Genomic DNA, 15,461 nt, shown 5'->3' with positions numbered 1-15,461 from the left:
CCCAGGGGGAAGCATATCAACCAGCGAAATGATCCCAGCCTAAATCTAGTCAACAAATTATTTTTGTGCACATTATTTATATATAAAAGATATGGGGCAACGGAGGGAGGTACTTGTATAAGGCAATAATCCCTGACAGTGGGTTTGGATACTTCGGACAATTCCCTGGACAATTCTTTGTGCTTTCGGAAGCTATCAAAACCCTCTGTCGGTCCCCTTTACCGATTGAACCTGGGTGGTCAAACAATGAGTTCAGTGAGGCAGGTTTTCATATATTGGAGCCAGGGGATAGAGAGGCCACGAGTGCAACTTAAACAGTCTCTAATAATTGCCAGATTAAGATCAGCTTCATCATTTGTCCAGATAGAACCCCAGATGGCTAGAGGTGCCACATTTATTGTATCTTGGGCATAATCAAGACCTAACTCCCAGATGGAGGGAGAAGTGTGACGAGGAAGGGGGAACTCCTAGGACTCAACGACAAAATCTATTCTCCTCTGTCTGCATAGCAAGTACGTCCCTGCATCCCCAAATGCCCATGCGATATGTTAAGATCGGTATACATTTACGCTTATAAATCTCTAAGATTGGGCTATGGGCTTTTTACCTATGGACTTTGCAAGGGAATAAGCAGTACCAACTGCACGCGTAAATCATGTAATTCAGTTTTTTTTATGCAGGTACAACCTTAATTGAATTCCAGCCCTATATATGAGAAGGAACTAACCCTTTCCAAGTTTTTGCCCTCTATGTTCAGACTGCGGGATTTAGTATTTTTAGGGCCACAAATCATCACAAAAGTTTTCTTATAATTTGGCTCCAGCCCCAGGCCCTTCATAAAACGAACATAGCTGGCAATGAGTTGTTTAGGCCATTCGCAGTCTTTACCATAAGGACAGCGTCGTCTGCATAGAGAAGCGCTGGCACAGCCTTTTTCTCAACTTGCGGGACGTCAGCCCTAACAGAAACTAAAGTATTCTCCAAATCATTGGTATAAAGGAGGATTAAGTTTGGGGCAATGACGCAACCTTGGCACACCCTGTGCTTATTGCTAAACAACCCTGAGCATTCTCCAGCATTACCATACCTCACTGAAGTGCAAAGATCATGATGGCGGAGCCTCAGAAAAGAGACCAGGCCTGCGTGAACTCCCATTTTTACTAAAATGTCCCACAGCTTAGAACGTGAGACATAGTAAAATACGCTGGTCAGGTCCAAAAATGCCAAGTGGGTGGAGGTGCCCTTGGCGTATTTATATCTAGCTAAGATGAGGTGAAGATTAAGGCACTGCTCGATTGTGCCTAGCCCCTTCCTGAACCCATACTGATTGGGGGCCAAGATGTGCTTGGCATTATTCCAGTCCAGTAGGCGGTCTAGCACGACTTTCCCAATTACTTTGACAGAGGAGTCCAAGAGAGATATCGGTTGAATGCATTTAGGATTGTGCATGTTTCCTTTTTTAAAAACAGGCACTATAACATATGAACACCAGGACTTTGGCACTCCCCCCGCTTCAAACTGAATTAAAAACAACGGTGAGTACCGAGGACTAGAATACTGGGGCTTCCTTAAATAAATCCAATGAAATGCTATCTGGGTCCGGGGACTTCTTACCTTGACTATTATCAATTACTTTCCGGACTTTCCCTTAATTAAAAGCAAGATTTTGACATGTTAAATTCAGCTGTATTGGGGCATTCGCAGCACTATGCGTCACCCAGGTCTCGGGAGATATATGGATGGTTACTGCATCGGCTGGTAGGGTGGGAGATAGAACCGACTCTACTGCTTTCCAGAAGGCTTGGGAAGCTTTAGAATGACAGGGGCCCACTATTAATTTCCACTTCTCCTCCTTCAAGGCTGACTTTCTTTTCTTGTAGAAAGCTTATACAGCTTCCTGCTTTCCCTGATCGCAGTCTGGTCTCCAGGATTTTGCTTTAGAGTCCTGCATAAGGTGCTGTTAGCTTCTCTGCATTTATGTACCCACTACCCACCACTTTTCTGCAGCCAGCTGTACTGAAAACTAGTGGCCAACCACTCTGTGCCTCCCCTCTCATATATTTTCCTATCTCTTGCAATTGTTGAAACACTGTCCTTAATGGACTTCGGGTTATTATTTATGGACGCAGGCATATGTGCTAATTAGCCAAATGGAACATCCACCAAATTTTGGCAGATGTTCCACATACAACAAACTCTACATAACTGCATTAGTCACATACTAACTGCCCTATTGCCTTAGTTGTCAACAGGTTCGTACCTCCAGTCAACATTGATCTGCCCAGCAATGCAACCCCATTCCCTCCTGTACTCACTGTCTGATCCCTTGAATCACCTTACAGTTACTTCTTGAGTTCATTGCTAAGTTGTGTAAGTCCCTCTCCCAGAGCAGAGTGCCATGAGACGACTCACCACTAGTTCTCTGGTTCATTCCTTAGTAAGAATTATTCTACCTCAAATCTATTTGTATGGGAAATGATGTATGAAACAGGCTCACATTTTGTGTTATGCTTTATTCAACAGGGATTGCAAAAAACACAGTTGATGGACAGAATGTAGAACAATGTCATACATTCACCCCAGTACAAGGATCTGGGCCTAAATCCATCGTTTTTTTGCACTCCACACAACCCTGGGTTAGACACTGGCTATATGCAAATCAGCTCTGACCCTGTGCCTCATGGGAACAGTCCAGTCCGAACTACCAAGCCATGTCTTTCCCAGACCGGAATCAAGCATCCAAGGACCGGTTTCTGGCTATCAGCCTTCTTCAGCCTGGATAGCTTGACTCCAGTGGTGTGGAGAGCCTGGGACTCACGTCTGAGCATCCCCAGCCCACTCGGGGTGAAATTGCAAAAAACACAGTTGATGGACAGAATGTAGAACAATGTCATACATTCACCCCAGTACAAGGATCTGGGCCTAAATCCATCGTTTTTTTGCACTCCACACCACCCTGGGTTAGACACTGGCTATATGCAAATCAGCTCTGACCCTGTGCCTCATGGGAACAGTCCAGTCCGAACTACCAAGCCATGTCTTTCCCAGACCGGAATCAAGCATCCAAGGACCGGTTTCTGGCTATCAGCCTTCTTCAGCCTGGATAGCTTGACTCCAGTGGTGTGGAGAGCCTGGGACTCACGTCTGAGCATCCCCAGCCCACTCGGGGTGAAATTGCAAAAAACACAGTTGATGGACAGAATGTAGAACAATGTCATACATTCACCCCAGTACAAGGATCTGGGCCTAAATCCATCGTTTTTTTGCACTCCACACCACCCTGGGTTAGACACTGGCTATATGCAAATCAGCTCTGACCTGTGCCTCATGGGAACAGTCCAGTCCGAACTACCAAGCCATGTCTTTCCCAGACCGGAATCAAGCATCCAAGGACCGGTTTCTGGCTATCAGCCTTCTTCAGCCTGGATAGCTTGACTCCAGTGGTGTGGAGAGCCTGGGACTCACGTCTGAGCATCCCCAGCCCACTCGGGGTGAAATTGCAAAAAACACAGTTGATGGACAGAATGTAGAACAATGTCATACATTCACCCCAGTACAAGGATCTGGGCCTAAATCCATCGTTTTTTTGCACTCCACACCACCCTGGGTTAGACACTGGCTATATGCAAATCAGCTCTGACCCTGTGCCTCATGGGAACAGTCCAGTCCGAACTACCAAGCCATGTCTTTCCCAGACCGGAATCAAGCATCCAAGGACCGATTTCTGGCTATCAGCCTTCTTCAGCCTGGAAAGCTTGACTCCAGTGGTGTGGAGAGCCTGGGACTCACGTCTGAGCATCCCCAGCCCACTCGGGGTGAAATTGCAAAAAACACAGTTGATTGACAGAATGTAGAACAATGTCATACATTCACCCCAGTACAAGGATCTGGGCCTAAATCCATCGTTTTTTTGCACTCCACACCACCCTGGGTTAGACACTGGCTATATGCAAATCAGCTCTGACCCTGTGCCTCATGGGAACAGTCCAGTCCGAACTACCAAGCCATGTCTTTCCCAGACCGGAATCAAGCATCCAAGGACCGGTTTCTGGCTATCAGCCTTCTTCAGCCTGGATAGCTTGACTCCAGTGGTGTGGAGAGCCTGGGACTCACGTCTGAGCATCCCCAGCCCACTCGGGGTGAAATTGCAAAAAACACAGTTGATGGACAGAATGTAGAACAATGTCATACATTCACCCCAGTACAAGGATCTGGGCCTAAATCCATCGTTTTTTTGCACTCCACACCACCCTGGGTTAGACACTGGCTATATGCAAATCAGCTCTGACCTGTGCCTCATGGGAACAGTCCAGTCCGAACTACCAAGCCATGTCTTTCCCAGACCGGAATCAAGCATCCAAGGACCGGTTTCTGGCTATCAGCCTTCTTCAGCCTGGATAGCTTGACTCCAGTGGTGTGGAGAGCCTGGGACTCACGTCTGAGCATCCCCAGCCCACTCGGGGTGAAATTGCAAAAAACACAGTTGATGGACAGAATGTAGAACAATGTCATACATTCACCCCAGTACAAGGATCTGGGCCTAAATCCATCGTTTTTTTGCACTCCACACCACCCTGGGTTAGACACTGGCTATATGCAAATCAGCTCTGACCCTGTGCCTCATGGGAACAGTCCAGTCCGAACTACCAAGCCATGTCTTTCCCAGACCGGAATCAAGCATCCAAGGACCGGTTTCTGGCTATCAGCCTTCTTCAGCCTGGATAGCTTGACTCCAGCGGTGTGGAGAGCCTGGGACTCACGTCTGAGCATCCCCAGCCCACTCGGGGTGAAATTGCAAAAAACACAGTTGATGGACAGAATGTAGAACAATGTCATACATTCACCCCAGTACAAGGATCTGGGCCTAAATCCATCGTTTTTTTGCACTCCACACCACCCTGGGTTAGACACTGGCTATATGCAAATCAGCTCTGACCCTGTGCCTCATGGGAACAGTCCAGTCCGAACTACCAAGCCATGTCTTTCCCAGACCGGAATCAAGCATCCAAGGACCGGTTTCTGGCTATCAGCCTTCTTCAGCCTGGATAACTTGACTCCAGTGGTGTGGAGAGCCTGGGACTCACGTCTGAGCATCCCCAGCCTACTCGGGGTGAAATTGCAAAAAACACAGTTGATGGACAGAATGTAGAACAATGTCATACATTCACCCCAGTACAAGGATCTGGGCCTAAATCCATCGTTTTTTGCACTCCACACCACCCTGGGTTAGACACTGGCTATATGCAAATCAGCTCTGACCCTGTGCCTCATGGGAACAGTCCAGTCCGACCTACCAAGCCATGTCTTTCCCAGACCAGAATCAAGCATCCAAGGACCGGTTTCTGGCTATCAGCCTTCTTCAGCCTGGATAGCTTGACTCCAGTGGTGTGGAGAGCCTGGGACTCACGTCTGAGCATCCCCAGCGCACTCGGGGTGAAATTGCAAAAAACACAGTTGATGGACAGAATGTAGAACAATGTCATACATTCACCCCAGTAGAAGGATCTGGGCCTAAATCCATCGTTTTTTTGCACTCCACACCACCCTGGGTTAGACACTGGCTATATGCAAATCAGCTCTGACCCTGTGCCTCATGGGAACAGTCCAGTCCGAACTACCAAGCCATGTCTTTCCCAGACCGGAATCAAGCATCCAAGGACCGGTTTCTGGCTATCAGCCTTCTTCAGCCTGGATAGCTTGACTCCAGTGGTGTGGAGAGCCTGGGACTCACGTCTGAGCATCCCCAGCCCACTCGGGGTGAAATTGCAAAAAACATAGTTGATGGACAGAATGTAGAACAATGTCATACATTCACCCCAGTACAAGGATCTGGGCCTAAATCCATCGTTTTTTTGCACTCCACACCACCCTGGGTTAGACACTGGCTATATGCAAATCAGCTCTGACCCTGTGCCTCATGGGAACAGTCCAGTCCGAACTACCAAGCCATGTCTTTCCCAGACCGGAATCAAGCATCCAAGGACCGGTTTCTGGCTATCAGCCTTCTTCAGCCTGGATAGCTTGACTCCAGTGGTGTGGAGAGCCTGGGACTCACGTCTGAGCATCCCCAGCCCACTCGGGGTGAAATTGCAAAAAACACAGTTGATGGACAGAATGTAGAACAATGTCATACATTCACCCCAGTAGAAGGATCTGGGCCTAAATCCATCGTTTTTTTGCACTCCACACCACCCTGGGTTAGACACTGGCTATATGCAAATCAGCTCTGACCCTGTGCCTCATGGGAACAGTCCAGTCCGAACTACCAAGCCATGTCTTTCCCAGACCGGAATCAAGCATCCAAGGACCGGTTTCTGGCTATCAGCCTTCTTCAGCCTGGATAGCTTGACTCCAGTGGTGTGGAGAGCCTGGGACTCACGTCTGAGCATCCCCAGCCCACTCGGGGTGAAATTGCAAAAAACACAGTTGATGGACAGAATGTAGAACAATGTCATACATTCACCCCAGTACAAGGATCTGGGCCTAAATCCATCGTTTTTTTGCACTCCACACCACCCTGGGTTAGACACTGGCTATATGCAAATCAGCTCTGACCCTGTGCCTCATGGGAACAGTCCAGTCCGAACTACCAAGCCATGTCTTTCCCAGACCGGAATCAAGCATCCAAGGACCGGTTTCTGGCTATCAGCCTTCTTCAGCCTGGATAGCTTGACTCCAGTGGTGTGGAGAGCCTGGGACTCACGTCTGAGCATCCCCAGCCCACTCGGGGTGAAATTGCAAAAAACACAGTTGATGGACAGAATGTAGAACAATGTCATACATTCACCCCAGTACAAGGATCTGGGCCTAAATCCATCGTTTTTTTGCACTCCACACCACCCTGGGTTAGACACTGGCTATATGCAAATCAGCTCTGACGCTGTGCCTCATGGGAACAGTCCAGTCCGAACTACCAAGCCATGTCTTTCCCAGACCGGAATCAAGCATCCAAGGACCGGTTTCTGGCTATCAGCCTTCTTCAGCCTGGATAGCTTGACTCCAGTGGTGTGGAGAGCCTGGGACTCACGTCTGAGCATCCCCAGCCCACTCGGGGTGAAATTGCAAAAAACACAGTTGATGGACAGAATGTAGAACAATGTCATACATTCACCCCAGTACAAGGATCTGGGCCTAAATCCATCGTTTTTTTGCACTCCACACCACCCTGGGTTAGACACTGGCTATATGCAAATCAGCTCTGACCCTGTGCCTCATGGGAACAGTCCAGTCCGAACTACCAAGCCATGTCTTTCCCAGACCGGAATCAAGCATCCAAGGACCGGTTTCTGGCTATCAGCCTTCTTCAGCCTGGATAGCTTGACTCCAGTGGTGTGGAGAGCCTGGGACTCACGTCTGAGCATCCCCAGCCCACTCGGGGTGAAATTGCAAAAAACACAGTTGATGGACAGAATGTAGAACAATGTCATACATTCACCCCAGTAGAAGGATCTGGGCCTAAATCCATCGTTTTTTTGCACTCCACACCACCCTGGGTTAGACACTGGCTATATGCAAATCAGCTCTGACCCTGTGCCTCATGGGAACAGTCCAGTCCGAACTACCAAGCCATGTCTTTCCCAGACCGGAATCAAGCATCCAAGGACCGGTTTCTGGCTATCAGCCTTCTTCAGCCTGGATAGCTTGACTCCAGTGGTGTGGAGAGCCTGGGACTCACGTCTGAGCATCCCCAGCCCACTCGGGGTGAAATTGCAAAAAACACAGTTGATGGACAGAATGTAGAACGATGTCATACATTCACCCCAGTACAAGGATCTGGGCCTAAATCCATCGTTTTTTTGCACTCCACACCACCCTGGGTTAGACACTGGCTATATGCAAATCAGCTCTGACCCTGTGCCTCATGGGAACAGTCCAGTCCGAACTACCAAGCCATGTCTTTCCCAGACCGGAATCAAGCATCCAAGGACCGGTTTCTGGCTATCAGCCTTCTTCAGCCTGGATAGCTTGACTCCAGTGGTGTGGAGAGCCTGGGACTCACGTCTGAGCATCCCCAGCCCACTCGGGGTGAAATTGCAAAAAACACAGTTGATGGACAGAATGTAGAACAATGTCATACATTCACCCCAGTACAAGGATCTGGGCCTAAATCCATCGTTTTTTTGCACTCCACACCACCCTGGGTTAGACACTGGCTATATGCAAATCAGCTCTGACGCTGTGCCTCATGGGAACAGTCCAGTCCGAACTACCAAGCCATGTCTTTCCCAGACCGGAATCAAGCATCCAAGGACCGGTTTCTGGCTATCAGCCTTCTTCAGCCTGGATAGCTTGACTCCACGAGGCACAGGGTCAGAGCTGATTTGCATATAGCCAGTGTCTAACCCAGGGTGATGTGGAGTGCAAAAAAACGATGGATTTAGGCCCAGATCCTTGTACTGGGGTGAATGTATGACATTGTTCTACATTCTGTCCATCAACTGTGTTTTTTGCAATTTTCACCCCGAGTGGGCTGGGGATGCTCAGACGTGAGTCCCAGGCTCTCCACATCACTGGAGTCAAGCTATCCAGGCTGAATGAAGGCTGATAGCCAGAAACCGGTCCTTGGATGCTTGATTCCGGTCTGGGAAAGACATGGCTTGGTAGTTCGGACTGGACTGTTCCCACGAGGCACAGGGTCAGAGCTGATTTGCATATAGCCAGTGTCTAACCCAGGGTGATGTGGAGTGCAAAAAAACGATGGATTTAGGCCCAGATCCTTGTACTGGGGTGAATGTATGACATTGTTCTACATTCTGTCCATCAACTGTGTTTTTTGCAATTTTCACCCCGAGTGGGCTGGGGATGCTCAGACGTGAGTCCCAGGCTCTCCACATCACTGGAGTCAAGCTATCCAGGCTGAATGAAGGCTGATAGCCAGAAACCGGTCCTTGGATGCTTGATTCCGGTCTGGGAAAGACATGGCTTGGTAGTTCGGACTGGACTGTTCCCACGAGGCACTGGGCCAGAGCTGATTTGCATATAGCCAGTGTCTAACCCAGGGTGATGTGGAGTGCAAAAAATGATGTATTTAGGCCCAGATCCTTGTACTGGGGTGAATGTATGACATTGTTCTACATTCTGTCCATCAACTGTGTTTTTTGCAATTTTCACCCCGAGTGGGCTGGGGATGCTCAGACGTGAGTCCCAGGCTCTCCACATCACTGGAGTCAAGCTATTCAGGCTGAATGAAGGCTGATAGCCAGAAACCGGTCCTTGGATGCTTGATTCCGGTCTGGGAAAGACATGGCTTGATAGTTCGGACTGGACTGTTCCCACGAGGCACAGGGTCAGAGCTGATTTGCATATAGCCAGTGTCTAACCCAGGGTGATGTGGAGTGCAAAAAAACGATGGATTTAGGCCCAGATCCTTGTACTGGGGTGAATGTATGACATTGTTCTACATTCTGTCCATCAACTGTGTTTTTTGCAATTATTCAACAGGGAAACGTATGACCAGGCAGAAAAACGGTTTCTGCCTCTTTATATTTGGTTAAATTACTTTCAGTAGGGAGTGAAGGAAATAGAAATACAGGAGAAGTTAACACAGAGATTTTTCTTGTAAGTGTATTGACTGACAGTACGTGGTACTATGTTGGTTCTTCTTTCCTTCTCTACGACGTTCTGGCAAAATAAACATCTCCACCAACATTAACAAACAAAATAGAATAAGGATTAATAATTTGGATCTATTTAAAACAACGGTAAAGCATAGATAGACATATTATTTACAATATATTAATAGTAATAGTATATCTGGACATTTAAGGGAACCCCAAATATTCCAAAGACTGAGTAAAGAAATTTCCACAAGTCAAGGATGTACATAACCACCCCTGCAATTCCATGTTCGAGGCACACAACCTGCAGGAGTAAGTGCTACACACAGAAAATATATTTTAGTAGTTTAGAAATGTTTCCCTAGGACAGCATCAAATTACATTGAAATGCTTTCCTTGTTCTCCCATCAGATCGTTGAGAAGTGCTCACCCAATAGCCTCATGAAATACATGGGTTTGTGAGTCTTTTTACATCATATTTTCTCACCTACGTCAGCACTTCTGGACGCTACGGGCCGCATTACAAGTCCCCCAGATGGAAGTGTGTTAATCCTGCACATTTAGAGTTAATACTGGTGGTCTCTGGAACTGCGGGGGTTTAGATGTAAAGGTGTTTGCGAGTTGAACACCTATTATCCTGTGACAACTGAGGAATTGCTAAGTGGATCTGTAATTCTGGATTTGTTTCTCCTGGCTCTTCCTGATTCTCCTCTGCATTTTTCCCTGGAACTTCAGTAGAAGCCCTCGGGGGGAATATATACAGATTCACGCTAAAACTGTGTATCTTGAACTCCGGTTATTAGCTTACTGAAACTCAGAATGCAGACCAAAGGACAGCGTAAACGCACAAAGTGTACTTGTAAGGTTTATTAGTATACTGTTAAACTGTCTGAGAGTTTATTTAGTAATTTCTTTATTTATTTTTTAGGATTTTTATATCATATGGACAAGATACAAAGCACCAGAGTGCATAACATCAGCACACATTTGTCAATTGCGGACTGCATGTGGCACCTAATTTGAACCAGTAAAAAAAAAAAATTATGTACCTTTTGAATTATACACAGAGATAAAATAAATAGTTACATTGGTAAAGTATGGAACATAGCAAGGTGTTTTGAATGAATAATTAAGTGTATACATACAGAGAGATTCAATTAATACGCTAATATACCAGATATAGGGAAGTACTATGGACAGGGGCGGCTGGTGGAATTTGAACCTGGTGAGGCGTATGCAGAATGAATCAACGTATGCGAGGGAGCGCAGCGAGCGAGCCCGACGGCAATAAGGGGGGTTTGAGGCGGTTCTCCCCCCGTGAAGACATTTGTAAAAAATTGGCATCTTTTTGGTGCGATTTTCAGCACTATTTCTGAGATAAATGGACTAAAAATTCAGTTCTTTTGGCTTTCATAAAAGAAAACTCATACATTTTTTCTGAGAATTTTTGGGTTGCCAAGCAAGTTTGACTTCTGAAGAGGGCTAGGGTACTAAACAAGAGTGCTTTGGCTCTACCCTTTCCAATGGAAAAAGCACTAGTTAGTGATGTGAACAAGTTCAATGGACAAACCTGGGGTCTAGGGAGAGTCCATCTCCTGAGAAAGAAATTTAAAAAGGTTGGCAAATGGTGCATTTTAAAGCACATGAATGCAGCAATATAGCAAGGCTTTTTAAGTAGTGGGAACTTATAGTCTTGAAATATTTAACACATTAAAAACTGCCCCGCATCTTCTTGCATTCATTTGTTCAACAGTCACTGTAATATGTAAATTGTTCTGCATGACAACTTTAGCCCTTTAAAATGTATGCTTGCCCAGTGTCTCGCACTGCATGCAGCATTAACTTTGAAAAAATATGCTCTAACCAGACTTCGGCAAGCACCCACAGCTGCTGTAACCAGTCATATAGAGATATATGTGCAGACAGGGCTTTAAGTGAGATGAAAATAGTGGGTGATCCCTATAAAGGGACCTGCCAAATACATTTTTGTGATTCCCATAGTGTGCCATCAGACCGGTATTTTGGTTCCTCTCTGAGATGTAATTTTATCCAGATAAATGGCACAGCAACTGACATATGCCTAGAGCCTGTCAGTATGATTGGCTTTGTCACTGGGTGTTAGCTGTTTAAGATAAATGAGTAACAACAATGATTTCTTATAAATAATTAACATTGAAAATGTTTAAATTCTGAACTTCTGAAATAGTGAGTCTGTGAATTAAATAGCATTGAGGCCTGTGGAAGGAGTTTTGGCCTTCAATTATGTGTGCTTTATTTTAGGTATGTATTCTCTTTTTCTCTGTATACCTTGTCCATCTGCACATCTTCAACCTCCTCTCTTTCCTCTTCAGCATCCTCTTTTCACTCTTCCCCGAATGCCCTTCCTCACATCCCTGTCACTTCACCACCCCCAAAATGCACTGCACTCCCTCAAATATAAGCACCTTAATTTCTCTTACTTTTGCCTTGCAAATATTTTGACATCAGTGTACCCCCTTCACACACATTTCCACAGAATTTCAGTTGCAAATGGAATACACAAACATTGTTCTGTGTGCTCTGCAGAGAGATCAGCCCATTGACGGGCACTTTGTTTGGCTTTATCCTTAGCGCCTGTGTGCTCAATCAAAGCTCTTCATAAACACCTGGCATGGCTGAAGCCTCAAAGTATGCACAGAAAAAATACATATAAACAACATTATAAATTAGCTTATTCGTGGTGAATGCAAAATCAAGTAAACATGTAAAATAAGAGAGGAACTAAATCGCTGAAATGCATCCCCTTGACATTTTTAACATTCATTGTTTGCAAGTCAATCCATGTTTTTGGCATCAGTGTTAACTTAGGGGCATGTACACAGGGCTAGTTTTAATGCCGTACATCAGAGGACTGGCCACTGTAAGCACATGTTACACAGTACAAGCAGAGCACCTTCATCTCAACACGACAAACACCAACAAACACTTTTAATTCTATTCCAAGATGTCCCAGTGTTTGATGGCATCTGGGTGCTGCTTAGACTCGTGGCACAATTCACTCAATTAACCTTTGAAAGAAAGTCTGTTTCCCAGCCAGGTTCACTTTCTTTACTCCGACATACTTCCCACTCCTGTTTGCTTATTTCTCCTTCTGTATTCCAGCAGTCCAATGTCTCCTTAGTGTTTGAAGCCAATAGATGTGTATGCCATGGGAAACATCACTTACAACGCAACTTTTACCACGCAATGCTTTTACATCGCAGCTTCTACAACGCAAACCATTACAACGCATTGCGCTGGGGGGCGCTCTAGGATAGGGAATATATATAATTTACTATCCAACACCTTCCCTACTATCCACGGGGACTGGAGTTGGAATAGTAAAATAAATAATTCACTATCCAGCGCCCCAAAGCACTATGCGTTGTAATGGTATGCGTTGTAAAACTCGCGTTGTAAAAGCATGCGATGTAAAAGCATGCATTGTAATGTCGTACATCCGTATGCCATCCTATCAGCCATCCTATACCCCCACCAAGTCCTAAACCATTGCCCGTGAGATTCACCCCATCCCTACCTCCCATTCATTCTTTAAGACTAGGAATACCAGGGTAACGCAGGCCCCCAATAGTATTTCAGTTACGCTTCATGTACACAGTAGTGTGAACTGATTCCAGTGATAAATTTTCATTACAGTGTGCAAAAAAACTCTTGAGTACCGTACCACACCCCAGCGTTCAACACCTTAATTACAAATGTTGTTTTACTTATGTTGATTCCCAGCAAGCCATAATGAGGGCAAAATCAGCGCACATACATGGCAGCTATCTGCAGTCAACCAATCCAATTTCTATGCAATGCGATGAAAACACAGCTATACTCACAAAAATGAAATTCATCGTGGAACACTTTCTACCACTTTGTTATGGTGCCAAGTGGACGAATGACTCAGAATCAGAAAGTTCCGTTTTGTTTTAGTCAACTTTACACTGCAGGCTGTGATTTCTAACCTCTGATATATTAAAAAACAGTAACCCAAGAATGCAGTGTACAGTTGACTAAAAAGAAAGGCCTGTCTGAAGGCGTCACAGGTGTCAATTAAAAGCTATGCTTTGTGATTGTAAGATGAGTGGTTGAAGTAAGAATAACTCAGTCATCATATTTCATTTACCAGAGGTTTGTGCATGCATTCACTGATTTAACAAACCAAACGCAACTGACTAATACCAAGCACAGTCCAGCAGGAATGCTACACAGGTGAATAAGAAAACACAACACAAAAGACATGCAGCACTCATACATCTCAGAATTTTCTTCATGTACTCGTCCCCGTCCCCGTCCCCTGACTGATAGGCTGGAGCCCGCACCTATGTGTCTCTCTTTCCTCACCTTTCAAAGTTCATTCCTGTGTCCGCCACACTGTTAGCTGCCTATCAAGTTGCGGCTCACGCGGGGGGGGGGTCGGGGGGCTGTGAGGGCCAGGGGGGAGGGGAGAGTTTTATAATAAATAAATGAATCCTACCTGATCAGGTCCGCACCGCCTCTGGTCCGTTGGCGCCTACAGAAACGGAACAGCCGCATCAATGCTGGCAAGTGGGTGGCAACCCCTTTCAGCCAATCCTGGAGCTGCCAGCAGCGCCAGGATTGACTTAGGGCATGGTTACTCTCTGCCCGCCTGCCCATTAGGAGACCGAGGTTTGAACCTTTGCTCAACCCTCGCTCTCCTAATGGGCATGCGCCAGCCTGTGCAGACACTAGTGCGCACTGTGCGGACAAATTCGCCAATCTTCCCCAGTCATGCGCACTTGTGGTGCTGCCTGCTGCCCCTGGTCTGACAATCAGTTCAGTCAACATGACGTTGGAACGCCCACCCCCCTTCAGACTCTGAAGGGGGTGGGTGGTCCGACGTCATGCTGACTGACATGACTGTCAGTTCTTCCTCAGCATCTCTGAACTTAAGTAAACTGAGAGTTTACTTAAGTTCAGAGACGCCGAGGGAGCTACGGACGCGGGCGGCTTGTGGGGCAACGCCCCAGCACCCTAATGGATAAGGAATATTAATATGCTGCCAACATTGTTTAGCTTTGGAGACAACTGGCTAGATGTATCAAGGATCAAAACAGAGATATAATTTGTTAAAATTACTTTATTGCAAATTGCTTTTCCTAATGTATTAAAGTCAGCGGTAAAGATTTAGTGATTCAACATAAACTGCAATCTCAATTTGCGACCCAATAAATTGTGAATGCCATTCACAATTTGCAAATGTATTTTGAAATTGCTAATGTCACTGTGCAGCAAGTTATGACATCACAATCAGCAAGTACAATACCACTGCTCAGAGGAACCCATGAGAGAGCAGAGGAAAGTTGCAATCTGAAAATATCATTGACAGAGAGTGGGGAAAGGCCAAGAAAGCACAAGTTCTAAGAAAAATAACGTAACATTTTGGCGAAATAATATTTTCTGCATAATAGTGAGCTCTTTGGCACATTATCTTGGAGTCTTTCTGAGGCCACCAAAAAGAAGAATTGACTAGTGTACAGTAGCGTTTAAATACGTTTTGGGTGACAGAATGTATCACTGATGAAATTAGAAAAAGGCTCCCAAAGGAATGAAAAGTTAGCCAGATGACGAAGTGAAGCAGCTGACCCTGGCCGAGGGCGTTCATTTGAGTCACAAACAACATCAATGGATAAACTAACTGAGTCTACCCTCCATCCGCAATCAGTGTCTGGAGTGATCAGTATAGGAACTACAGCACCATCACCTACACCATAAGCAAAGTGTACGTTTTACAGCACATAAATAATTTAGAAGTATGATTAACAAAATTAATTTGTTGTGGGGGGGCTATCTGCAAAAAAATCTGTTTTCAGTGGGTTGAGTTTCTGTTGCCGGGTTGTCATCCATTTTTTGGATGTC

The 15,461-nt window shown here is 45.9% G+C and overlaps 1 protein-coding gene across 2 annotated transcripts in view; it reads right to left on the bottom strand.

Annotated features, from left to right (window-relative positions):
• LOC144781361 (cholesterol 24-hydroxylase-like) overlaps positions 1–15,461 on the bottom strand; it is a 321,568-nt gene that overhangs the window by 167,311 nt on the left and 138,796 nt on the right. The gene's annotated exons all lie outside the window — the stretch shown is intronic.

The sequence above is a fragment of the Lissotriton helveticus genome, chromosome 9 (genome assembly GCF_964261635.1).
Source record: "Lissotriton helveticus chromosome 9, aLisHel1.1, whole genome shotgun sequence".
Classification (NCBI taxonomy): domain Eukaryota; kingdom Metazoa; phylum Chordata; class Amphibia; order Caudata; family Salamandridae; genus Lissotriton; species Lissotriton helveticus.
This window is presented reverse-complemented; position numbering and strand designations above follow the sequence as displayed.